The sequence below is a fragment of the Orcinus orca genome, chromosome 7, assembly GCF_937001465.1.
Source record: "Orcinus orca chromosome 7, mOrcOrc1.1, whole genome shotgun sequence".
NCBI classification, from domain to species: Eukaryota; Metazoa; Chordata; class Mammalia; order Artiodactyla; family Delphinidae; genus Orcinus; species Orcinus orca.
Window position 1 is genome coordinate 39,739,647 of NC_064565.1, and position 27,619 is coordinate 39,767,265.

A 27,619-nucleotide genomic window follows, 5' to 3' on the forward strand; every position below is an offset into this window, starting at 1 on the left:
CTGAGCATTGTTGTTTTTTTTTGGTCCTATATCCCCAGCCTGTTGTTGCTGTTGTATGTGGTGTGAGGTGCAGGGGAATAGGGAGAGGAGGACTGAAGGCCACGCATTTGCAGGGACACATGGATGGCAGGGAGAGGTTTTGAATAAGAAGAGGTATTTTTTTCAGTGCCGTTCTCCACTATGGGAACATTGGAGCCTTTGGCGGTGAAGAAGTGGTTGTGCTGGCTTAGGAGGAAAATACTCCTGAGATTTTCTCTGTGGTTTCTTTCCCAAGATCCACAGTAAAAACTGATGAACCCACAGCATTGTGATTACCCCTCTCCATTCTGAATTGTATGTCTTCACCCCCAGCTTCCTGCTTCAGAGCTCACATAGGCTCAGTGTTTTTTCTGCTCTTTGTCTTTTTTTTTGCTCATTTCTGCCTCATTTTCCATATGCCTCCTCCTATTAAGGTGTCAACTGCAGGACACTCACTCAGCCCAGTCATCGTGAGCCACAGAAGCTACTCGGACACCTGTGTGCGTTTAACAGGACAAAGCTATTCTCAGGTGATTGTCAGCCGAGTTGATGCAGTATGAGATTGTGTCAGGGTCAGTGGTGCAACTCAGTGATCTGAGATGTCTGTCTTCTGCCCCTCTGGTCCCTTCACCATCAGCTTTAGTGAAGACCATAGAATTGAAAGGCCGTTGGAGGTCTTTTCCCTTAAGGATCCTGATCTCCAAGTACAGAAGTGCATTCGACAGCATCCCCATTGATGGCTGCTCCTCCGTCCTCTACTTGAATAATTCCATCGGCAGGGCGCTCCTCACTCTTAGGCAGCCCATTCCCTTGTCAGGCATTGCAAAACTTGACCCCAAATGGGTCTACCTGCCTCTTTTATGAAGTCATCTTCTGAAGTAACTTTCTCTTCTCCAACGATTTGAAAAGTTATTAGTCAAGGATTAACTCTCAGTCTCCTCCTCCCTCCACCAAAGTTTTCATTTCTCTGGGCAAACAAGTGTAGCTCTCTCAAACACTATAATTTAGGCAGAATTTTTAGACCTCTCACCATCCTGGATATCTGGTTCTGCAGGCCTCCTAATTAGCAGTGGTTGTTGTGTTCCAGAGGTGATTGAGACGCCTGAAGAGGAGTTTTGCTTGACCCAGACGTTTTGGTCTAAAGATGAGGCTCTGTTGCGCTAGCTTCTTTAGGCAGCAGAAATATATATATATATATATATATATATATAATCGTGTCTGTATGTATATATATAGATGACATGGTGTTTTTAATTACTATAAAATTCATATAAAATACTTTCTATCTAGTAAGGTTTTGGTAATTCTGTGCCTGTGCTGTTGAAAATCTGAACCAAAATACATAACTTTATATTTAGCATCTTGTATGATTCAGCTTGATGCTCTAATCTGTCAAGTCTTTTTTTCTCTTATGAATCATAGTAGCTGTCTTTCTTGGCTCCGTGCCCTCAGTAGGTTTCATAGGAAATCTTCTTATCTTCATTCAAGTAGTTGATAAAAATTTTAAATGGCATAAATAAAGACAGAATTCTGCAGCATCCTACTAGAATGTTTAGAGTTGAGGCTCATCTATTAAAAAATATTACTTGGATAAGGAAACACAAGCTTTAAATGATACATTAAACAAGATGGACTTAATTAATGTTTATAGGACATTCCATCCAAAAATAACAGAATACACTTTCTTCTCAAGTGCTCATGGAACATTCTCCAGGATACATCATATCTTGGGTCACAAATCAAGCCTTGGTAAATTTAAGAAAATTGAAATTGTATCAAGTATCTTTTCTGACCACAATGCTATGAGATTGGATATCAATTACAGGAAAAAATCTGTAAAAAATACAAACACATGGAGGCTAAACAATACACTACTAAATAACCAAGAGATCACTGAAGAAATCAAAGAGAAAATCAAAAATTACCTAGAAACAAGTGACAATGAAAACAGAATGACCCAAAACCTACGGGATGAAGCAAAAGCAGTTCTAAGAGGGAACTTTACAGCAATATAATCCTACCTCAAGAAACAAGAAATATCTCAAATAAACAACCTAACCTTACAACTAAAGCAATTAGAGAAAGAAGAACAAAAAAACCCCAAAGTTAGAAGAAAGAAAGAAATCATAAAGATCAGGTCAGAAATAAATGAAAAAGAAATGAAGGAAACAATAGCAAAGACCATTAAAACTAAAAGCTGCTTCTTTGAGAAAATAAACAAAATTGATAAACCATTAGCCAGACTCATCAAGAAAAAAAGGGAGAAGACTCAAATCAATAGAATTAGAAATGAAAAAGGAGAAGTGACAACTGGCACTGCAGAAATACAAAGGATTATGAGAGATTACTACAAGCAGCTGTATGCCAATAAAATGGACAACCTGGAAGAAATGGACAAATTCTTAGAAAAGCATAACCTTCCAAGACTGAACCAGGAAGAAATAGAAAATATAAGCAGACCATTCACAAGCACTGAAATTGAGACTGTCATTAAAAATCTTCCAACAAACAAAAGCCCAGGACCTGATGGCTTCACAGGCGAATTCTATCAAACATTTAGAGAAGAGCTAACACCTATCCTTCTCAAACTCTTCCAAAATATAGCAGAGGGAGGAACACTCCCAAACTCATTCTATGAGGCCACCATCACCCTGATACCAAAACCAGACAGAGATGTCACAAAGAAGGAAAACTACAGGCCAGTATCACTGATGAACATAGATGCAAAAATCCTGAACAAAATACTAGCAAACAGAATCCAACAGCACATTAAAAGGACCATATATCATGGTCAAGTGGGGTTTATCCCAGGAATGCAAGGATTCTTCTATGTATGAAAATCAATCAGTGTGATAAAGCATATTAACAAATTGAAGGAGAAAAACCATATGATCATCTCAATAGATGCAGAGAAAGCTTTTGACAAAATTCAACACCCATTTATGATAAAAAAACCCTCCAGGAAGCAGGCAGAGAGGGAACTTCCTTCAACATAATAAAGGCCATATATGACAAACCCACAGGCAACACCGTGCTCAATGGTGAAAAACTGAAAGTATTTCCACTAAGATCAGGAACAAGACGAGATTGCCCACTCTCACTGCTATTACTCAACATAGTTTTGGAAGTTTTAGCCACAGCAATGAGAGAAGAAAAAGAAATAAAAGGAATCCAAATTGGAAAAGAGGAAGTAAAACTGTCACTGTTTGCAGATGACATGATACTAAACATAGAGAATGCTAAAGATGCTACCAGAAAACTACTAGAGCTAATCAATGAATTTGGTAAAGTAGCAGGATACAAAATTAATGCACAGAAATCTCTTGCATTCCTATACATTAATGATGAAAAATCTGAAAGAGAAGTTATGGAAACACTCCCATTTACCACTGCAACAAAAAGAATAAAATACCTAGGAATAAACCTACCTAGGGAGACAAAAGACCTGTATGCAGAAAACTGTAAGACACTGATGAAAGAAATTAAAGATGATACAAACAGATGGAGAGATATGTCATGTTCTTGGATTGGAAGAATCAACATTGTGAAAATGACTCTACTACCCAAGGCAATCTACAGATTCAATGCAATCCCTATCAAACTACCACTGGCATTTTTCACAGAACTAGAACAAAAAATTTCACAACGTGTATGGAAACACAAAAGACCCCAAATAGCCAAAGCAATCTTGAGAAAGAAAAACAGAGCTGGAGGAATCAGGCTCCCTGACTTCAGACTATACTACAAAGCTACAGTAATCAAGACATTATGGTACTGGCACAAAAACAGAAATAGAGATCAATGGAACATGATAGAAAGCCCAGAGATACACCCACGCACATATGGTCACCTTATCTTTGATAAAGGAGGCAAGAATATACAGTGGAGAAAAGACAGTCTCTTCAATAAGTGGTGCTGGGAAAACTGGACAGGTACATGTAAAAGTATGAAATTAGAACATTCCCTAACACCATACACAAAAATAAACTAAAATGGATTAAAGACCTAAATGTAAGGCCAGACACTATAAAACTCTTAGAGGAGAACACTCTATGACATAAATCACAGCGAGATCCTTTTTTTTTTTTTAAACATCTTTATTGGAGTATAATTACTATACTATGGTGTGTTAGTTTCTGCTTTATAACAAAGTGAATCAGCTATACATACACATATATCCCCATATCTCTTCCCTCTTGCGACTTCCTCCCACCGTCCCTATCTCACCCCTCTAGGTCATCACAAAGCACCGAGCTGATCTCCCTGTGCTATTCGGCTGCAAGATCCTTTTTGACCCACCTCCTAGAGAAATGGAAATAAAAACAAAAATAAACAAATGGGACCTAATGAAACTTAAAACAGTAAAGGAAACCATAAACAAGATGAAAAGACCACCCTCAGAATGGGAGAAAATATTTGCAAACGAAGCAACTGACAAAGGAATAATCTCCAAAATATACAAGCAGCTCATGCACCTCAGTATCAAGAAAACAAACAACCCAATCCAATCACACCGGTCAGAATGGCCATCATCAAAAAATCTACAAACAATAAATTCTGGAGAGGGTGTGGAGAAAAGGGAACCCTCTTGCACTGTTGGTGGGAATGTAAATTGACACAGCCACTATGGAGAACAGTATGGAGGTTCCTTTTAAAACTAAACATCCCATTACTGGGCATATACCCTGAGAAAACCGTAATTCAAAAAGAATCATGTACCACAGTGTTCATTGCAGCTCTATTTACAATAGCCAGGACATGGAACCAACCTAAGTGTCCATTGACAGATGAATGGATAAAGAAGACGTGACACATATGTACAATGAAATATTACTCAGCCATAAAAAGAAACGAAATTGAGGTATTTGTAGTGAGGTGAATGGACCTAGAATCTGTCATACAGAGTGAAGTAAGTCAGAATGAGAAAAAGAAATACCATACGTTAACACATATATGGAATCTAAAAAAATTAAAAGAAAAGGTTCTGAAGAACCTAGGGGCAGGACAGGAATAAAGACGCAGACGTAGAGAATGGACTTGAGGACACGGGCAGGGGGAAGGGTAAGCTGGGACGAAGTGAGAGAGTGGCATGGACATATGTACACTACCAAATGTAAAACGGATAGCTAGTGGGAAGCAGCCGTATAGCACACAGAGATCACCTCCGTGCCTTGTGACCACCTAGAGGTGTGGGATAGGGAGGGTGGGAGGGAGACGCAAGAGGGAGGAGATGTGGGGATATATGTATACTTATAGCCGGTTCATTTTGTTGTACAGCAGCACCTAACACCACATTGTAGAGCAATTATACTCCAATAAAGATGTTCAAAAAAATGATTTGGCAGCTTGTGATTTGCTCTTGCTCCCACGAGGATAAAAGATTTTATGTACTGACTTGCCAAAATTCAAGTCATGTCTGGAATTTTACTGATTTAATAGCCTGGTAACCATATCATGAAAGAAGAGAGATTTGTTTGGCTATATTTTACGTTAGATTACCATCCTAGATCTTACTAATCACTTTTTTCTTTTCGACGTGTTCACAAACCAACTGTCTACTAATCTGCACCTTCATTTATTCAGCTTCAAAGAGATGTTCATTTGTGCATCTTCAGTGTCTAGTATAGCCCTCAGTATATGGGACATGGTTCTTGCCTTCAAAAAGTTTATAGTCTAGTGAAGAAAGAGATATATAGTTATAGTACTCTGTTGGTAATATACACATGTGTGTATGGTATTTATATTACTTGTATAATAAAGATGGAGTTTTATAAACACAGTACAGTAAATAACACTTAGTAAAGGTATGTTTAAGAGAGCTGACCCTGCCTGGTTGTGAGATAATGGACAAGTACGATTTGAGCTGGGACTGCAGAATAAGGAGTTGATGATTAGTTTTGGAAAGGAGGGAAGGCATTCAAAGAAAGGAATGAGGCCTCCAAGGATAAGTGGCCTGTGCCTAGATTCCAGACTCTGGCCTGCCTAGGCCCTTCTGCCTGCCACTGTGACCTCCAGACTCCCGACCTGTGGCTTGCACTTGGTCATGTTAACTACTGGGTTTTTTTGCTCTTTGCTTAACTATTTGACTTACAGACTTCTAAATGAAGTCTGTGTTTTTGATGAGGCATTCAGGATAATCAATAATCAGATGACTACAGACAGTTGACAGGACATGTCTCATAGCCACCTACATCCTAGTATGACCGCCACCCCATAGATACTATGGAAAGCAGTGGTGTTATGACCCTAAAAGATGTCACATGCAACCATATAGACTGACAGACTTTAAAATTAGGGTAGCACCTATGTTTTAAACCAGTAATTCCACTGAAAAGAGACCTTCTCCCATGCACACACCCACTATCCTCATGCCTCAGGACATCCAACCACCTTTACTTTGAAATATCTCATCTCCTTTCATCCTTTGTTGAATTGTTTGAGAAGATTTGAAGTGGATCAATTCAGCTGTGTTTGCATTTTCTAGAGCATGAAAAATGGTGTTTCAGCACTTCCCTGGTGGCACAGTGGCTAAGAATCTGCCTGCCAACGCAGGGGACACGGTTTTGAGCCCTGGTCCGGGAAGATCCCACATGCTGCGGAGCAACTAAGCCCACAACTACTGAAGTCCGGATGCTCTAGGGCCCGCGTGCTGCAACTGCTGAAGACCGCGCGCCTAGAGCCTGTGCTCCACAAGAGAAGCAACTGCAAGGAGAAGCCCACACACCGCAAGGAAGAGTAGCCCCTGCTCGCTGCGACTGGAGGAAACCCGTGCGCAGCAATGAAGACCCAACTCAGCCAAAAAAAAAAAAAAAAAAAAAAGGGTGTTTCAGTGATTACACGCGGCAATTGAGGAACCAATTGTACAGCCCAGGTTTTTAGATTGCAGGTGGAATTGGCAGCATCGATAGTTAGTGAAACTGCCCCCAAGCACAGGAGCTGAATAAATTCAGTTCATGCTGCACAGAGAGAAAAAACCTGAAACACCACAATGGTGTTTTCTTCAAATGCATTTCCAATCATTCCTCATTTGCTAAGGAAGAGCTTTTATTTTTCCATGTTGGACCTCTGTTTCGATCAGACATGTAGCCAATTGGCTAAGATAGCAATTCGAAAAGCTGGCTGGGATTCTGTTTCTAGTGTCCTGGCAGGAACGAGATGTTTGTTATAATTGGGAGCCTTAGCTGTTCTTCCATCTGACCATTTCCTCCTGATTCTTACTCCCCTTCACCTTGTTTCTCTGGGAGCCCGTAGTGTTGCTTTTTATATAGAAGAGGGACATAAATGACCAAGGGCCGTGAGACAGCTCATGAATTGCTTTTTGGCTTAGAAGGCAGACGTCTTGAGGGTCAACAGCAGGAAGCTTTGCCGTGAGGTCTGCAGGGGTTTGGGAGAGCAGGCTAATGCTCTGTGAACAAATCTCATGCCTGTGGGGCACTTTGTTACTTCCCTGCAACGACCTGCTCCAGCAGGTGGTACTCAAAGCCTGCTTACAGGACTGATAGTGGTTTAGCTAAATCTGCTGCCCGAACGAGACAGCTCACACAGGGTCAACTTCTTACACTACCTGGCCCTGTTCCTTTGCTACAATCGAAAGTTACAAAACCTGAAAGGGGACTAACATTTATTGAGTACTTACTGTATGCCAGGCGTTGTGAAACATACTTTATAGTTATTTCACTGAATTCTCACCGTGTCTTATTTACTCCTCACCACGGTCCTGAAATAGATATTTTACTGTCCTGACTTATAGATGAGGAAACTGAGACTCAAAGAAGTTAAGCAACTTGCTCAAGTTAATCATTTCCTGGCAGTGATGATCAGAGCCTGAGTTCAGGATCTAAACAAGGTTTCACTGACTCCAATTAAATCCAGGACACTAAACCTTGAGAAAAACTTGTGTTCTGAGGGTGGCTAGAGATGTAAATACTCAGGCTGAGGAGCAACTGAGCTTCCAGCACAGCTTTTTTATATAGAATGTGACATATAGACAATGACATATTCTTTCTTTTATTGCCATCCAGTAATGTCAGAACTTTATTGAAATTGTAAGATATTATAACGACAGAATCTTGTCACTGCTGTGATCTAGAGGTCAGTGTAAAAGTAACTCAGTTTTCTATCACTCTACCCTCTCCCACCCTTCCCAAATGAATCCAAATAGTGCAAGCTGGATGTCCTGTCCTTTTAGCCCGTGACAAACAAAACAAGTGACTGAAACTATGCAGAAGCTATGCCCTGTTCACAGAGCAGAGTCTGTCAAAATTAAAGAGCTCTGAATTTCCAACAACTTCAGACAGACACTGGCAGCTGACTCACCATGCTTTTCAAATTTTGTTTTCCTTTAAACTTGAGAAATGCCTTTAATGCTTTCCTCCTGATAAGAATGCTTTGCAGACATGATCTTCTAAGCCAAACAACTGTTTTATGTGGCCTTGCAAGCCTGTTGATTGTATTCATTCTCTTTCTCAACAAATGGTGTATCCCGGCACTTACTCTAGCCAGTAGGTCTTGTCAATAAATCTGCCAAAGGCCAGGCCGGTCTGCACAAAGCATGTTTTACACCTTCCCCAACGGGATGAAAGGCAACTTTTCAGAGCTCGGTAGGGCGGAAATTCCTTATCTTATCGAGCTCAAGAATAAAAGTGTACATCTATCAGTTTTCATTCTCGCCTGCCTACTACAGTGGTCAGGAGATTACTTATTGTTCCTTCATTAGCCAACTTGTAAATACCGAAGTTCAGGGGCGAGGAAGGAAAGTTCCAGCTGTACTCTGTGATCTCAGAGTCACTGACTAGTGGAAGACGAGAGAGAAGTGCATCCTGGGAGGCCTGCTTTCCTTTCCCACAACGATGCTTAAGTGCCATTGTTCAGGAATAATCAAAAGGGAAGTTTGTGCATCCAGTTACCAGACAGGGGATCAGAGAGCCTCAATTTCTCTTGACATAGTTATGGGTCTTCTATGGGGATTAGAAAGCTCTGCAATCATGCAGATGACTTTCAAAGGCAACGTGAGATATTTTACTGCTCAAACCAAGTCCAGCTATCTCAGTAACCCAGCGGCTAGCTGACAGTGCCAATGCTGTTGTAAAATCGGGAGCACAGAGAGCTGGGTAACCTATTTTAAGGAGATTTTATAGTTCTGACAGGGATGATTAAAAGACAAGCTCTATTGCTCAGATCAGCACATAGACCACAGACATAACTTTTCCCCCCAGATTTCTAACTGAGATATATTTCTGTTTGCGGTGTTGGTGAGTGCTGGAGAGGTCATTTTGCTTTGTTATTTTGTAAACTGGGTATTCTGAATATGGAGGAGTTAGTTCATAGAGAGCTGTCATTAATTCGTAATTTACAGCCCCTTTTGGAAATGTCTCTTGCCACTAATGTCATTGCAAGCAAAGTCACAGTCCCCTCAGAATCCTTCATCCTGAAATGGTCACGTCCAGTCCTGCCAGGGGAGAGCTCAGCTTGCGCTGTTGGTTTGTATATCATCTGTATTCACTCCGGTTTTCCTAAATTTACAGTCAGTAGCCTAGTTAGTTTAGGAGATTTTTTTAGTTATAAGATAACTCACAAAACTGGTAAGGAATCTTTCGACCTAAGTCAAAATGGAAACAGCTGTATCTTCAGTAGAAATTCTCTGTAACATTCTATCACTTTTGTTTATTTTTCTTGACAATGAGGAAAGGAAATACCAGACTTGAAAGTCTGCCCCTTAGTAACTGGCAAGAAGGTGGGTTCTGGTCTGCCTAACTTTTCTCTGGGTAGATTTAATCAGTGTTTGCTGTCAAAGAAGAGAAATGTCTAGCTTTGGCAAAGACACTTTCTCTGTCTCGATAAACACGGTTAAGGTGACAGTAGGCCCTGTGTGAAAAAATGGAGGGGAATACTTTTTGTGATTGGAGCACCAAAAGACAGATTTACTAGGGGCTCTGCTGGGCTTTTCTCCCTAAACTTCCTGATTCATCGGGTGATGCAGGAGCAGGTACAATGTTACATGCTGTTACACAAGTGAAACCAACAGATTGAATGATTCCCTGCTTCTGGGTCATAATTCTTTGGTAACAGCGAGAATCTCAAACCTGCAGTACTCCTTCATCTTCCCCAGGGCACACACATTTCTTTTCGCAGGGTGGGGTTTTGTTTTGTTTTGCCTTCGTCTCCAAAAAGACTATAATGAGGAAAAAAAGAAATAAGCAAGTGTTGAAATACGAATGAGTGAGAGGAAAGCATTAACCAGAGCCTCTGCTCATTAGAAGCTCCCTAAGTTTTATGTGTTGGCAGGAGGCTTCACGTGGAAACAAGCTCAAGTGGGCACCACCCCTGCTGTTCTGAGTCCCAGCCTGGCTGAGCGTGTGCTCAGGGGCTGTATGACATTCCCTGCCACCTCTGTTGCTCAGCTTAGGGCATTGGCTTAGGGAGTCAGCTTAGGCCACAGGCACAGTAAAGGGCCTGTAGGGATCCTGGCCTTCAACGGATGTTAAATGATTTTTGTTTTCTGAGCTCTCCGTTGCCCAATCCCTCCACCAGCCACTCCGAGCTTTACTGAGGTAAAACTGACAAAATTGTGTATCAAATTGACAAACTTGTGTTAAGGTGTATAGCATGTGATTTGATATGCATACACAATGTGAAATGATTACCACAATTAAGTTAATTAACACCTCCATTACCTCACATAGTTACCGTTTTTTTTTAATGGTGGAAACACTTAAAATTTGCTTTCTTAGATAATGTCAAGTATGCAATACAGTATTGTTAACTGTAGTCACCATGCTGACCATTAGATCCCCAGAGCTTATTCATCTTATAACTAAAAGTTTGTGTCCTTTGACCAGCACCTCCCATTTCTTCCACCCCCAGCCCCTGGCAACCACCATTCTACTCTCTGGTTTATGATTTTGACTTTTTTTAGAGCCCACTTTTAAGTGATAGTAATACACTGTTTGTCTTTCTTTGTCTGGCTCATTTCACTTAGCACAACAGCTTCATCCATGTTGTCACAAATGGCAGGATTTGCTTCTTTTTTTTAATGTCTGAATAATATTCCTCACACATGTACCAAGAAAACATATACCACATTTAGAAAGAATTCATTCATCTGTCGACGGACACTTAGATTGTTTTCGTATCTTGGCTATTGTGAATAATGCTGCAGTGAACATTGGGGTGCAGACTTGTCTTAGGGATACTGATTTTATTTCCTTTGAATATATACCCAGAAGTAAGATTGCTGCATCATATGGGAGTTCTATTGTTACTTTTTGAGGAACCTCCATACTGTTTTCCATAGTAGTTGCACCAGTTTACATTCCCACCAACAGTGGACAGGGTTCCTTTTTCTTCACATCCTCACCAACACTTTTTATCTCTTGTCTTTTAGATTGATAGCCATTCAAACAGGTGTGAGGTGATATCTCATTGTAGTTTTGATTTGCATTTCCTTGATGATTAGTGTTACTTAGCATCTTTTCATGTACCTGTTGACCATTTGTATGTCTTCTTTGGAAAAATGTCTATTTGGGTCCTTTGTCCATTTTATTTATCTATATATCTATCTATTTATTTATTGGCTGTGTTGGGTCTTTGTTGCTGCGCGCGGGCTTTCTCTAGTTGCGGTGAGCGGGGGCTACTCCTCGTTGTGGTGTGTGGGCTTCTCACTGCAGTGGCTTCTCTTGTTGCGGAGCACGGACTCCAGGCACACAGACTTCAGTAGTTGTGGCTCACGGGCTCTAGAGCGCAGGCTCAGTAGTTGCGGTGCATGGGCCCAGTTGCTCTGCGACATGTGGGATCTTCCTGGGCCAGGGATCGAACCCGTGTCCCCTACGTTGGCAGGCAGATTCTTAACCACTGCACCATCAGGGAAGCCCCCACTTTGTCCATTTTTAAATTGGATTATTTGTTTTTTTGCTATTGAGTTGTATATGTTCCTTATATATTTTAGATATTAATCCCTTATCAGATATTGGTTTGCAGATATTTTCTCCTATTCCGTAGGTTGCCTTTTCATTTTGTTGATTGTTTCCCTTGCTGTACAAAAGCCTTTTTAGGTCCCAATTTAAAGTAGTTGTAAATGCCTCTCAAGTGGCCTCACTTACCCTGTGACCGTGGACCAGGCCCTGTACCTGTCTGTCCTGCTTGCTCATATGTCTGTGGCTAGGATTGGACTAGATCAGTGGCTTTTCAGATGTTTTAAGCTATGGAACTCTTTACCCAAAGGAAGTTTTGTGAAATATCCTAATACAAGCAGTTTTATAAAATCAGACCTCTTCTCCTTTAAGTGTGGGCGAGGGATCCAGAATACCTCCCACCCCACTCGAATCCCCTTCCTCTGTTGGAACTCCAACAGCTTGTTATCAGTTCAGCCTGATAGCAAGCTGGCTGGTTGTCAGGAAGTCAAACCAAAGCCTGAAAATGCAGGTGATTTTTCCTTTGTCAACCCTGAATCCTGGAGACAGCGTGTTTTACAGTTTTAAGTCAACCAACCTAAAATGGCTTAATCCATCATAAATTTCTAAGCACTGATGATCCTTCTTTTATATGCCCTGTTCTTGTAACCAGAGTATTTTTTAAAGCTTTGCGGTTGTTCCAGTGATATGCAAATGTATTGGGTGATGAATTCTGTAAAGCATACCCACATCGACATTTCAGAACTATGCCAGGCGCTCCTGGCTTCCAGAAACTCAGACTCTTTGCTCCACCCCCACCCTTCTAACCCCACTGCTGCTGGAATACCATATCACCTTTCTCATTGATTGTGTCGGTCTCCTGGCAAAAACTAGTCTCATTGCTTGAAAGATCAAAACTCAACTCCTGACTTTGCCTGCAAGTTCCATGATTATTTAATTTTTCTGTCAAACCCTATTTCCCACTTCCTTCTAACACACATCCCACTTCAGGAAGTCATTCCCTCCCAGTTCTCTGCCTCCAAGCCCATGGTCATGCTCTTTGCCCATTTCTGTCTCTTCCTTTCCCATGAAGACCCCATCCTTTTTGTTGCCTACCAGTACCCTTTACAGCTCACCCTTCACATCCTTTCATGCTCCCTCTTCATCTTCCATGGTACTTAGCAAGGAGGCAGCGTGATGTGGCAGCAATATTACAGAACAGGGAGACAACGCTAGTACTACTGCCCTCAAATTCTGCCACTTATTTGCAAGGTGCCCTTGGCTGCCTTTGACCTCACAGTTTCCTCATCTGTAAAATGAGGTTAATAATACAGTATCTCCCTTGCCTACCTCACCATGTGGTCGTAAGAATCACGAGAACTATTGTATGTGAATGCACTCTATTATCACTTACTGTACCCTAAAGCACTTGTTTTAATTATTAATCCTACTCTGCCCTGTACTCACTGCAGTCATTTCATGTGTGATATCTAGTCTCACTGGTTCTTTAGGTCAAAGATTTTTCATATATTTAAAGTGTAACTGCAATACAACTCTGCAGTGGTCATCACAGTGCCGACCACACAGCAGGTACTTCATGTGGATTTAATAGAATTTTGATCTCTGATATTTCCCAAGAACCTACCGTTTTGGTTGTGCTGCAGTGGTGGTTGGTTGTTTAATTATCAGATAGATACTTGAATTTCTGGCATTTTCCCAAAGCAAGATTGAAATTCTAAGGATATAAAATGGATGTGGGAGACCTTAGAAGCAGGGTAAATAAGTTGTTTGGGTGAGTTATTCTCTTGAAAATGAACTAAAGGCAGAACTCAGTTCTTGGATCAGTCGTCATGAGTCTGGTAGTCAATCCTCACTGTAGCCTTGTACAACTCTGTGGATGTTATAGTTCCCTGTGCTATGCAGTAGGTCCTTGTTGGTTATGTATTTTATATAAGTAGTATGTATATGTTAATCCCAAACTCCTAATTTATCCCTCCCCTACCCCCTTTCCCCTTTGGTAACCGTAAGTTTGTTTTCTATGTCTGTGAGTCTATTTCTGTTTTGTAGATAAGTTCATCTGTATCATTCTTTTAGATTCCACATATAAGTGACATCATATGAAAAACAAACAAACAAAAAAACCACCAAGGGCTTCCCGGGTGGCGCAGTGGTTGGGAGTCCGCCTGCCGATGCAGGGGACACGGGTTCGTGCCCCGGTCCGGGAGGATCCCACACGCCGCGGAGCGGCTGGGCTCGTGAGCCATGGCTGCTGAGCCTGCGCTTCCGGAGCCTGTGCTCCGCAGCGGGAGGGGCCGCAGCAGTGAGAGGCCTGCGTACCGGGAAAAAAAAAAAAAAAAAAAAAACACCACCAAAAGACTCTCTGGATGCTCACATTGGACAGGGAGAAAGTCCCAGTAAGTGAGGATGCCACCCAGACTATCAGGACTACACCAGGTTTCACTGAGAAGGCTGCTTCAGTCTGAAATAGCAGAAGACCCTTTGCTGGCTTCAGCTGATGACACATTTTAGCAGTCCACATGAATTTGCTTCCAACTTTCTCCTAGTCGAAATAGGAAATAGGTTCTTGTATTATGTCCATTGTAAGAGTCAGTGCTCTTAGTGCCTCAGTAAGGGGAAGGCAAATACTTCATGTAAGTGAAAATTTATTTTAAATCATACAGAAATATACCATTTTTAAAAAGATATCTAAAATAAGGTGAACCTTCAGGAAAATAAGGTGAACCTGTTGTGATGGACTCTCCTTTGGGTGGCAGGGGCATGCTGGGTACCTCTTACTACCCCGGAGGTTTAATTTGCAATGAGTAAGCTGGTAATCAGTAAAACTTGATTTTCCCCCCTCCAAGCTTGACGTGTCTAGTGTACCTTCTGCTTCTGGAAGAACTGAACTTTGTTGGAAGGGTGAAATTTCTGAACCAAGACTGGGGACATGGGAGCTATGAAGTTTGCTGAAAATCATCAGTGTACCAGACTACCCAATCCCTAGTTCAGGCTACAGGGCCTCAACATGATCCTGGTCAGTGCTACAGATCTAAGTGTGTCTACCCCCATGCATTTATTCTGGTGATTGTCATCTGTGGAAGGTCTCAGCCAGCATGCTTCTTTCTCCTTTTTAAGAAAAAAAATTTGTTTCTTGAGACATTTCTTCTATTTAGCCAAACTAAATGTGTATAAGTTTGTTCTTTGCTTATTTCTAGGCGCCTCCCTACATGATTTCAGGATAAATAATACCCTTCCCTACCTCCTACAAGCTACAGGAGTCACTAGCGTTTTAGAAAAGTAAATGGAGCAGAGTTAGTAACACTCCACAATCCAGTGTATCTAGAGCAACTTTCACGTATTTGCCATTTGTACATGGACTGCCTTCATCACTGTATTCAAACTGTAGGGCATGGACCATGTCTTACTTAAATTTTTATTTCTAGTTCCTCATATAGTACATAGTAGATGTTCAAGAATGCTTATTAAATGAAAAAGAGGTATATGTGTGTGTGTGTGAGTGTGTGTGTGTGTGTGAGTGTGTGTGTGTGTGTGTGTGTGTGTGTGTGTGTGTGTATGCATTTTCCAATTTAAAAGTTTATTACTGGGCTTCCCTGGTGGCGCAGTGGTTGGGAGTCCGCCTGCCGATGCAGGGGACACGGGTTCATGCCCCGGTCCAGGAAGATCCTGCATGCCGTGGAGCGGCTGGGCCCGTGAGCCATGGCCGCTGAGCCTGCGCGTCCGGAGCCTGTGCCCTGCAAAGGGAGAGGCCACAGCGGTGAGAGGCCCGCGTACTGCAAAAAAAAAAAAAAAAAGTTTATTACTACTTAGCTAGAAAAAAACGCCAGAGGTAAATTTGGATGGGTGATGCTGAACATGACATTTCTAATGCAGTGCTCGAAAAAATCACCCCCACAAAAGGAAGCCAAATCCATGGACTACATGGTGTGGCTATGCGGCAGCTGCAGGACGTTGGCAAGTCTTCTTGGATGTGTCCTGCAGGACCCAGTGAGCCCAGACCCAGAGGAATTCTAGTGACAGTGCTCTCTCAACTCTCCTTCATGAACTGCCATTGCCAAAAGGTACACAGAGTTAAGTAAAAGCCTAAGCAGGGCTGGCAGTATTTTAATGTACAACCACCTCGTAGGCCTCAGTAAGGTATTAAGTTCCTAAGGTTCTGGAATTTTCCTTGAAGGATTTCATAACCACATCAGGCTTGTTAGAGTATTGATTATTGCTACTGCTGCTGTTTTCCCAGTGGAAGCTCCTGATTTGATGTCCATTTGATACTTTTCTTCTGTACTTCAACCTCTCTTTCTTATACAGACTTGCAACCTTTAACTGTTTTGAGTTAATGGTGAGAAATCAGCTAATCTTTGCTGTAAAAGCTAGAGCTAAGAGCTAGCTAAGAAGCTAAGAGCTAGCCATGTCTTTTCAACGTTTTATATATATATACATATATATATGTATATATATACTTTTTCCAATTCTTTTCCATTATAGGTCATTACAAGATATTGAATATAGTCCCCTGTGCTATATGGTAGGTCCTTGTTGTTTATCTATTTTACACAGTATCTGTTAATCCCAAATACCTGATTTATCTCTCCCACCCCTTTCCCCCTTGACAACCCTGTTTGTTTTCTATGTCTGTCAGTCTGTTTCTGTTCTATAATTCACTTAATTTGTATCATTTTTTTTAGATTCCACATATAAATCATATCATGTAATTGTCTTTCTCTTTCTGGCTTACTTAGTATGATGATCTCTAGGTCCATCCATGTTGCTGCAAACAGCATTATTTCATTCTTTTTTAGGGCTGAGAAATATTCCATTGTGTATATCTCCCACACCTTCTTTATCCATTCATCTGTCAACAGACACTTTGGTTGCTTCCATGTCTTGGCTATTGTAAATAGTATTGCTAAGAATATTGGGTGCATGTACCTTTTCAAATGACAGTTTTCGTCTTTTCCAGATATATGCCCAGGAGTGGGATTGCTGGATCATGTGGTAGCTCTATTTTTAGTTCTTTAAGGAAAACATCCTCCTTTAAGTGTTATATGTGATATGCATATCCCCATGCACGTATTTTATTATTAAATCCATTGTCCCATTAAGTGCTCTTTAAAAGAAAATGTGACTGTAGTTTTATATCTCCTTTCTTCATCCCACAATATTCAGCAAACATTTGGGCCCCTGGTCTGTACCAGTCCCATTGCTGGAGATGAAAGACTACTGTGCCTTCAGGGGCCTTGAATATGATGAGAGAGGGAAACAGACCCCTGCCTATGTGCACACCTTCTTCTTCCCATTGAAGAATCTGACATCTGATGAATGGTTGCTGCTGGGCCATTCAGGGATTAAAGGCAAGGTTTATCAGTGGAACGAATAAAGAAATCATTGAGGAGAATAATTGTTCAAGTTTGGGGCTTCAGACTGTAATCTCACATTACCTGGAAAAATAGCAGCAGTGATTGCCATTGGCTGACACACCGCCCACCGACAGGGAGGGGGTGCTCTAGGCTGGCCGGGCCTCCTGCCAGCCGAGCCAGGAAAGTAGCCCTGGTTAGAGCAACTAGAGCAACTCCCTGAGCCGGTTCATAATTTGCTTAATCACACTTACTTCACTGAACTATGGTTTTGGCTTTAGGGGGTTTTAGGGGAAAAAATGCAAGGTTTGGGGAAAGGGAAAGGAAGCAGTTAGAAAGAATTCAAATTGATCCTCCTCCCTAGTCAGTTTGGGGTTGGCAGAAAAGAAAGCAAATGACATCAGTGACAGGTGTAAATATAAGGAAGCCGATTTGGACAATGGGTCCTTTGAGTCTTGTTTGGGTGAGAATTATTGCGATCACAAAAGGAAGCAGCTAGTAAGTTCTGGAAACCTTTTTAATGTAAGCCCAGAGATTGAATAATGCACTAAATGGAGTGTAGTGCATATATTTAAATATTTATGTACAAATGGCTGTCGTTTTTTAGCCTGCTCTGCCCTGGTCCCATGACTTGATACAATTGCTTTTAAATGATCATTTTGTAGATGCTAGAAAGGCATTGTACAGAAGATGAGAATCACAGCAAACCAAACAAAGAAAACGCAGAAGAGACCACTCTAAACCAAAGATGTCCATCATAGCCAACCATATTTAAGAAGTTTCGAAGGCAGTTTAGCATAGGGATTAAGATGGAGGAGTTTGGAACTGGACCTACATTTTAATCCTATCAGTGATTTACTAGCTTTGTAGCCTTGGGTAAGTTACTTATCCTGTCTTTAAATTTCAAATTCTTCATCCTTAAAGAGGGGATAGAAATCGTGCCACCTCACAGGGGTGCTGTGAGAATTAAATGAGTTAATGGTGTTCAGTGCCTGACACGCATAAACCCTCAAAAAATGTTATCTTAAAAAAGGACGGTGTTGTATGTGAGGGCTTATGCAGGAAACCATTAGCAAAGCGTGGGGAAGTCAGAACTCTGAAAGCAGCAACTTTGTTTTAGGGACTGAAGCTTTGGCAGTGAACGAAACGATGCCTGGCACGTGGTAGGTGCTCCGTAAATACTGACTGAATAACTGAAAAAATGGGTGTCATGCATTTAGGGTGTATAAACTGGATTATTCTATGAAATTGTACATTTTAAATGAGGAAAGTATAAGGAAAGAAATAATGGGTGAAAATTTTGTGTGTGGCAGAGGTGTATATTTCAAACTTTTAGCCAGGAAAATGTTCATCCTGTCATTTCCTGTCAGGGGCACAGGGTTTGATTCCCTTTTCTTCCCTAAGATCAAATGATCTGGGGGTGCTGTTTGTAACGATCTGGATGGGGTCCTCCTGGCTGCAGCATTCCCAGCTCCTGTCCTGTCCTGCTTGCGTGATGTTAAGAAGAGACACTGTAGGGGAGAGACAAGCACACGTTTAAATGACTGATTAAAAACATTCTTTTCTCCTATTTGCTTCCAAATCATGACAATTTAACGTCCCCTTGTGATGGAAAAGAGAAGCTTGGGGGTGCCAGATGCCGGAGTCCAACTGCATTTCTGTTCTCCCATTTGTAAACCGGCCCCACCTGGGGTCTCTTCTGAACTCCCCAGGGAAGCCGTGGGCTGGTGGGTTCTGCCCTTGTCTGTGTACAGCGCCTTCCTCTGCTCCCTGTGTTCCAGGCCTCGAACAAACAGAGGGTGGGGAAAGGGACTGACATTCTCTGCCTAACCCTCGCCTGCAGTCATTTCTCAGACGTGATGAACAAATACTGCCTTTGAAGGAAGATGTACAAATTTGCCCAAGGAGGGAATGCAGTTCTGGGACCTCATAGCTACAGGATTGTATAAATCACTCAACACTAGTAAAGTTGAAGTTATGAAAGTAAATAATTTCCATTTGTACCAGAGCTAATTACTCTAAGGAAAATGGTGACAGAAGATGTATTCTGTAACTTCTCAGGCAGCCCTGGAAGTCTGACTCCAAAGATAGAGTTTTCAACATACTCAACTCTAAGATGTTACATGTGGGTAGCTAATACTGATTTAGTTTGTGCTGTCTTCAGACATTATTCTAAGTGATTGTGACACATTAACTCACTCCCTTGAGGTCGTTATTGTTTATTATCTTTTACAATGAGGAAACTGAGGCACAGGGAGGTTAAGTGACTTGCCCAATGTTAGCACTAACTCTTAGCACTTGATTCAACATGTAAGGAAACTGAAATGCTGAGAAATAGCCCATGTGTGGCAAAATATTCAGCTCGTCACTCAGCTAAATAGCAATTTCCCCCCTTACTCTATGTGCACAAGGAACCATTGCATCCTTTCCTGTGGGAGTGGGTTATAGCTCTTACCTATGAAGCCTGCATGCTAGGGGCAAAGAGAAAGGCTTCCCAGGCCACTTCCTCTTGTCTGCTCAAAAGCTTGAAATCTGGGATTTCAGAACCTCAAATGGAGTCCTGGGAGATGAGCTGTTTGTCATATTTCAAAGAGCCTACAGGAAATTGCTCATTTAGGGGCAGTAAAACAGTGTGGGCTAATGTGTATAAAAACTTTTTTGCGTGTGTTTGTCAAATTATATATATCATGTTAATGTAATAGTTTATTTTGTGTGGGTCAGACACTTTTCATGGCACTTATGCCTTTTGCTTTTCATCTTAAAAATGGGTAACTAATTATCTTCTACATAGAGTTTAGAGAAATCCTTCTAAATGTGGAATCTGGGGTCTGGACCTTAGGGATGAAAAAATTAGCACCTGTTGACCTGCCGTGAGAGAGGGATGTGTTACTAATAGTCAATAATCACAGTATACTCAAATGGATAGAACACCCCTATCCTGCAGGAAGGCAGTGCTTCCTGGCTGTTATCTCCTTACCTGAATTCTTAATCCACTGTTGTATTGCAGAGAGCTGTGACTATGTTCTTACTAAGCTCTCAGGGGCTTTACCAATGGAATTTGCAAAATGTAATTAGGATGGTGAATCGTCTGGGACTCCCATCCCTACCACCAAAAGAAACATTTCAAAGCCAAATAAAAATGCTATTTTATATCATCTACTCTTTGGATTTTCCAAGCCCCTGGTCCATTTAGAGAGAACTGTTGAGCTTTAGCTATATAGTAGGTGCTTAACCATAAACTATAGAGCCAATCAAGCTCTTTTAACTTTTGAATAAGTTATGCATTCATACGGATCAAAAATCAAAACAATGCAATGAGTTATATTCTGAGAAGTTTCCTTCCCACTTCTGTCCCCTTATAGTGTATTATTTACCCCTGTCCCTCCCCCTACAGGTCATCACTTTTATTAGTTTCCTGTATACTGTTCCTGAGTGTATTTATGCATATAAGTAAATACATATAGTATCTTTTCCTTCCTTAACACAAAGACATGATATTCATATATTTATAGCTATCTCCATTTATATATATAATATAATATAAATATGTATATATAATATATATAATATACATATGTATATTATATATATGTATATTATATATATGTCCTAGGACTTTTTTCACAGCAGAATATAGGGAGCATCCTCATTTTTTTTTTTTTGGCCTTGCCACACAGCATGCGGGATCTTAGTTCCCTGACCAGGGATCGAACCTGTGCCCCCTGCAGTGGAAATGCGGAGTCTTAACCACTGGACCACCAGGGAAATTCCGTTTTTTTAATGGCTGCATCAGATTCCGTTGTGTATACATAGGTGTGTATATATATATATATATGTGTACACACACACACACACACACACACACATACACATACTCTTTTGATGGACACTTGGGATTTTCCAATCATTTGCTATTGTAAACAGTGCTGCAGTGACTGTCATGGCAATATATTATTTTGCATGAAAGCAGACCATCTGTAGAAAAAATTCCCAGAAGTGAGATTTTGGGTCAAGGGTAAATACATTTGAAATTTTAATAATGTTACCAAATTGCTCTTTGGAGTCACGTTCCCACCAGCAATATATGAAAATGACTGATTTCCCATGGCCTCCTCAAAAGAATATTAGAAAACATTTTTATCTATCAGACTAGTCAAAATCTGGAATTTATGAAGTATACTTTTAATTTACATTTCTCCTGTTTGAAAAGATGCTCAACTTTTCTCATGTTGTTTAAAGGCCATTTTGTTCATTTTTCTATGAAATGTCTATTAATGTTGTTTGCTACTTTTTCTGTTGGGTTACTGATAATTTTCTTACCGATTTTTACTAGCTCTTTCCATATTAGCGAGATTATCCATTGTTTTGTCTGTGACATGAGTTGAAAATATTTCCCCCAGTTTATTTGGTTTTTTTTACTTTGCTTATAATTTTTTTTTTTTTGGCATACAAAAGGTATTGTTGTTTGATGTAATTGAATTAATCAAACTTTACTTTCTCGGTTTTTTTTTTTTTTTTTTGGTGGTACACAGGCCTCTCAGTGTTGTGGCTTCTCCCGTTGTGGAGCTCAGGCTCTGGACGCGCAGGTTCAGCGGCCATGGCTCATGGGCCCAGGCGCCCCGCGGCATGTGGGATCTTCCCGGACCGGGTCACGAACCCATGTCCCCTGCATCGGCAGGCGGACTCTCAACCACTACGCCACCAGGGAAGCCCTTTCTGGGTTTTTAATCATAGTCAGAATGGCCCTTCCCCACTCCCAGGAAGTCACTCATATTTTCCTGTGTTTTTTTTTCTTTTTTTTTTTTAAATTTATTTTGTTTTTTTTAAATTTATTTTGTTGAAGTTTACAATGTTGTGTTAATTTCTGCTGTACAGCAAAGTGATTCAGTTATACATATATATACATTCTTTTTCATATTCTTTTCCATTATGGGTTTATCATCACAGGATATTGAAGATAGTTCCCTGTGCTATACAGTAGGACCTTGTTGTTTTTTTTAATTTCATTTTTGGCTGCGTTGGGTCTTTGTTGCTGCACACGAGCTTTCTCTAGTTGCGGCGAACGGGGGCTACTCTTCATTGCGGTGCACAGGCTTCTCATTGCGGTGGCTTTTCTTGTTGCAGAGCACGGGCTCTAGGCATGCAGGCTTCAGTAGGTGTGGCTTACGGGCTCTAGAGTGCAGGCTCAGTAGTTGTGGCACGGGAATTTTCTTGTATTTTTAAGAACCCATTTTATTACAGAAAATTTTAAGCATACACAAATTAGAAAATAGTATAATAAACCTCAATTACATGTCATCCAGCTTCAACAATTGGGGTATTTTGCCAATCTTGTTTTATCTTATCCTCCCATCCATTTTGAGAATATTTGAAGCAAACCCCAGACATTATATTTTCTTTATATCAATATATATCAATAACATGTAAGAACTTTTTAGAACATAACTTCTATAACATTATTATACCAATAATTCCTTAAGATTATCCAATACTATTCTGTGTTCACATTTTCTTTTCTGGAACTTTTATGGCTTTGTTTTCTATGTGTATAGTATGAGGTGTGTACTAACCTTATTTTTTTCCTGGCTACCCAGTTGTCCCAACTCAGCTTCTTAAAGTGTATTCTTACCTTACTGGTTTGAGATGCCACCTTTACCGTATAACAAATTCCCATGTGTATTTGAGTCTATTTCCAGACCTTCTATTGTTCCATTTGTCTGTCTACTCAAATGTTACTACTATACTGTTTTATTTACTGTGGCATTAGAGAATGTTTTAATGTCTTTCAGGACTAGTCATTCCCTAAATGAAATAGTAAGTCATCTACTCCAATTTATGCTATTTAAAAATGGCAGAAAATTATAGTTTATAGTCCAGCCTCGTCAGATCTGGTGATTTAGAAATCAGCAAGGAGTGGGAGTAGAATGTGTGAGCATAAATGTGGTCCCTAAGGAAAGTAAGAGTAATAACACTATAGGAAAGTAAATAGTAATAACATAAAAGTTTGAAACCTGGGGCAGGTCCTCATCTGGAGGTGGGAGGAGAAAGCAGAACCAGCAAAGGATAAAGGACATAGTTTTGGTGGTTGAAGTGTGCTTCTCCCTTGGAAGTAGCCAATCCTGGTTCTCTTTGGCTAAGTCAGAAAGGCCTACAGTAGAGAAAGTTGCAGCGCTGGCTGTGTACCTGCCCTAGGGAACCAATCAGAGACGCAAATCATGCTGCAGAGCCGAGAGGGCCCAGATGAAGTGTGTGGAGGCGCTGTGCCATCACTGTGCTCCGGGCAGTTCACAGGCCTGGGCAGCCAATAACCCTGAACTCCAGGGCTGCCTGGGTGCTGGTTTGTGCCTCTGAAGGTGCGAGAGTGAACCTTACGAGGCCTTTCCCAGGCAAAGGATGAAGCTGTATTATTCTGAGCCCTCTTTCCAGGAGACAGTATTAGTTCTAGCTAACAAGATACCTTTACTGGAAAAGGTCTGAGAGAGAGGACTTCTGGTACGAGTTATCGTGGGAGAGACATCTGAAGTATTTAGCAGGGGCAAATCATAATACCTTTTATCCTTTTGAAATGCATGTATCTGCTGGGACTCTGCGCCTTCACAAAAGCCCAGAGAATGATAAGGTGGTCAAAGCAGGGGGTGGGGGGTGTGTGTGTGTGGAGGCCTGGATCCGGAGCAGGTGGAGACTGAACGGGGATGACTACAGAATGACTTCATCCCCGGCAGACACCCTTAATAACCCATGGCACAGCTCCTAACCTCCTCATCCCCAATTTCCTCCTTATAACCTGCAGGTGAACACACCTGCTTACCTCACGGGGATGTGGGGAAGATTAATGAATTTCAGATGGGAAAGTTCTTGGCTGCCGAGTCATGCGGTGTAGTGAGTGTGCTAATTTGAGTCTGCACAGCCAGGAGTTGCCTGCTGCCCAAATGCAGGCCACAAAGGGTAAATGGAAATTGGTCGTCATCAGAGTCAGGGGAGTGGACTTTGCAGACTGAATGGGTGAAATCAGCCTCGTTTGGGCATATTCAACGATTCCTTACTCCGTGTCTACCCTGTGCAGCCATGATGGGGGCAGGAGGAGTGATGGCCCTGAGGTGCAGGCATTGCTGGGGCGGCTGTTAGTCACAGTGGAAGACCGTAGCCTAGAAATGTGACTCTGGGGACGAGAAGTCATCTTTGCCATCAACGATGTGATTTGGGCGTCAGTTGTAGTCGGCTCCACATTCCGGCGTACTCTGAATAATAAGAAGGGTGATCAGCGCTCCCTCAGTCCCCTCACTTTCCAGATGCCAACCTTACCAAATCCCTAAGCTAGTCTTCTCTCCTAGGTGTTTGCAGTGAAAAGAATCTGTGTGTTCATTAACAAAAGGGGAAGAGAAAAGAGACCCCTCTTTTGGCCTCTTTGTCTTCTGTTGTTGCATGCTGCTGCTTTACAAAGTACATCTAAGGTGTGTTTTATTTTAAGCACAAGGTAAAAGGGACTATTTCAGGCATTATCACAGAACACTTTATACAATAAGGAGTTTTATGGTCTGGAAATTGGTATAGAATATGGATGAGATCTCAATGTACATTTCAAGCTGAACTCTTTCTTTTTTTTTTCTTTCAGGTGTCCTTGAGTGAGGGTAGCAGGGAGTGAAAGAGGAGGAGAAAAGAAAATTAAGAAAGGTGAGTATGAGTAAATTTGGAAGGTGAAGTGAAGGGCTTCTCTGGGCAAATGAGGCTGCGAAGACCATTATCCCAATAGGAAGGTTTGGGACTGTGGAAGGTGAGAGGTAACCAGAGAATAATCAGAGGCAGTTCAGGAAAAGGTCCTTAATTTAAGTGACAAGCCCATTGTCATGGAAAAATAGTGTTGTTTCTTGAAATACAAGATTTTAAGAAAGGAGAATAGGGCAAAGCACCATTGTGTTAATATGAAATTCTGGTTTTCAGTGAATTTATTAAAAAAATTATACAATTTTTAGGGCTTCCCTGGTGGCGCAGTGGTTGGGAGTCTGCCTGCCGATGCAGGGGATACGGGTTCGTGTCCCGGTCTGGGAAGATCCCGCGTGCCGCGGAGCGGCTGGGCCCGTGAGCCATGGCCGCTGGGCCTGTGCGTCTGGAGCCTGTGCTCCTCAATGGGAGAGGCCACAGCAGTGAGAGGCCCGTGTACTGCAAAAAAAAACAAATATATATATACAATTTTTAAAGGTTACTTTGCATTTATAGTTATTACAAAATATTGGCTATATTTCCTGTGTTGTACAATACATCCTTGAGCCTATTTTATTTATTTATTAAAAATTTACCATTTTATTTATTTTTTTTTAATTAATTTATTTTTTGGCTGCGTGGGGTCTTCGTTGCTGCATGTGGGCTTTCTCTAGTTGCAGCAAGCGGGGGCTACTCTTCGTTGCAATGCACAGGTTTCTCATTGTGGTGGCTTCTCTGTTGCAGAACATGGGCTCTAGGCACACGAGCTTTAGTAGTTGTGGCACATGGGCTCAGTAGTTGTGGCTCACGGGCTCTAGAGCACAGGCTCAGTAGTTGTGGCACATGGGCTTAGTTGCTCTGCGGCATGTGGGATCTTCCCGGGCCAGAGCTCAAACCCATGTCCCCTTCATTGGCAGGCAGATTCTTAACCACTGCACCACCAGGGAAGTCTCTTGAGCCTATTTTAAACACAAGAGTTTGTACCTCCCACTCCTCCACCCCTATATTGCCCCTCCCATCCAACCCCCACTGGTAACCACTAGGTTGTTCTCTACATCTGTGAGTCTGCTTCTTTTTTGTTACATTCACTAGTATATTTTTTAGACTCCACATATAAATGATATCATGCAGTATTGCTTTCTTTTTCTGACATATTTCACTTAGCATGATGCCCTCCAAGTCCATCCATGTTGCTAAAAATGGCAAAATTTCATTCTTTTTTATGGCTGAGTAGTATTCCACTGTATATCTGTACCACTTTTTATCTGTTCATCTGCTGATGGACACTTAGATTGCTTCAATATCTTGGCAATTGTAAATAATGCTGATGTGAACACTGGGGTGTGTGCATCTTATTGAATTAGTGTTTTTGTTTTTTTCTGATATATACCCAGGAGTGAAATTGTGGGTCATATGGTAGCTCCCCATCGACAGTGTACAAGGGTTCCTTTTTCTCCATAGCCTTGCCAACATTTGTTATTTGGGTTCTTATTGATGATAGTCATTTTGACAGGTGTGAGATGACATCTAATTGTAGTTTTTATATGCATTTCTCTAATAATTAGCAATGTGGAGCTTCTTTTCATGTGCCTATTGGCCATCTGCATGTCCTCTTTGGAAGAATGTCTGTCGAGTTCTTCTCATTTTTTAATCAAGTTGTTTATTTTTTGATGTTGAGTTCTGTGTTCTATTTATATATGTTGGATATTAATCGCTTATCAATCATATCATTTGCAAATATTTTCTCCCATTCAATATGTTGTCTTTTCATTTTGTCAGTTGTTCCTTTGCTGTGCAAAATCTTTTAAGTTTAATTAGGTTCCATTTGTTTATTTTTGCTTTTATCTCCTTTAATTTAGGAGACAGATCCAAAAAAATATCGCTGCGATTTATATCAAAGAATCTTCTGCCTATGTTTTCCTCTAAGAGTTTTATGGTTTTGGTCTTACTTTTAGGTCTTTAATCCAGTTTGAGTTTATTTTTATATATGGTATGAGGGAATGTTCTAATTTCATTGTTTTACATGTAGCTGTCCAGTTTTCCCAGCACCACTTACTGAAGAAACTGTCTTTTCTCCATTGTATATTTTTGCCACCTTTATCGTAGTTTGACTATAAGTGTGTGGGTTTATTTCTGGGTTTTCTATCCTGTTCTGATCTATGTGTCTGTTTTTGTGCCAATATCACACTATTTTGATTACTGTAGCTTTGTAGTATAGCCTGAAGTCAGGGAGTGTGATTCCTCCAGCTCTGTTCTTCTTTCTCAAGATTGTTTGTGCTATTCAGGGTCTTTTGTGTTTCCATACAAATTGTAAATTTTTTTGTTCTAGTTCTGTGAAAAATGCCATTGGCAGTTTGATAGGGATTGCATTGAATCTGTAGATCGCCTTGGGTAGTATGATCATTTTAACAGTGTTGATTCTTCCAATCCAAGAACATGGTGTATCTGTCCACCTGTTTGTATCATCTTTAATTTCTTTCATCAGTGTCTTATAGTTTTCCACATACAGGTCTTTTGTCTCCCTAGGTAGGTTGATTCCTAGGTATTTTATTCTTTTTGTTGCAGTGGTAAATGGGAGTGTTTCCTTAATTTCTCTTTTCAGATTTTTCATCATTAGTGAATACGAATGCAGGAGATTTCTGTGCA

At 41.0% G+C, this 27,619-nt stretch overlaps 1 protein-coding gene and 2 long non-coding RNA genes across 7 annotated transcripts in view; 1 reads left to right on the forward strand and 2 right to left on the reverse strand.

The window, feature by feature from the left end:
• The window catches only part of LYPD6B (LY6/PLAUR domain containing 6B), a 234,389-nt gene that overhangs the window by 171,535 nt on the left and 35,235 nt on the right, over positions 1–27,619 (forward strand). For 2 of the 4 annotated variants that reach the window (XM_049712497.1, XM_049712498.1), the window contains one exon: positions 24,888–24,946. The gene's annotated coding sequence lies outside the window, so the exon portion shown is untranslated. Of the gene's footprint in view, positions 1–476; positions 549–571; positions 591–24,887; positions 24,947–27,619 lie in introns of those variants that run through there. The other 2 variants (XM_049712499.1, XM_049712500.1) reach the window with 2 other exon arrangements.
• LOC117200814 (uncharacterized) overlaps positions 18,027–27,619 on the reverse strand; it is a 112,705-nt gene continuing 103,112 nt past the window's right edge. For both annotated transcript variants that reach the window (XR_007478494.1, XR_004482499.2), the window contains exon 4: positions 18,027–18,786. This is a non-coding gene — a long non-coding RNA (uncharacterized LOC117200814). The remainder of the gene's footprint in view (positions 18,787–27,619) is intronic.
• On the reverse strand, positions 22,119–26,390 carry LOC125965037 (uncharacterized). Its single transcript, XR_007478501.1, has 2 exons — positions 25,477–26,390; positions 22,119–25,252 (listed from the first exon to the last, which is right to left on the reverse strand). It is a non-coding gene; the product is annotated as an uncharacterized LOC125965037 (long non-coding RNA).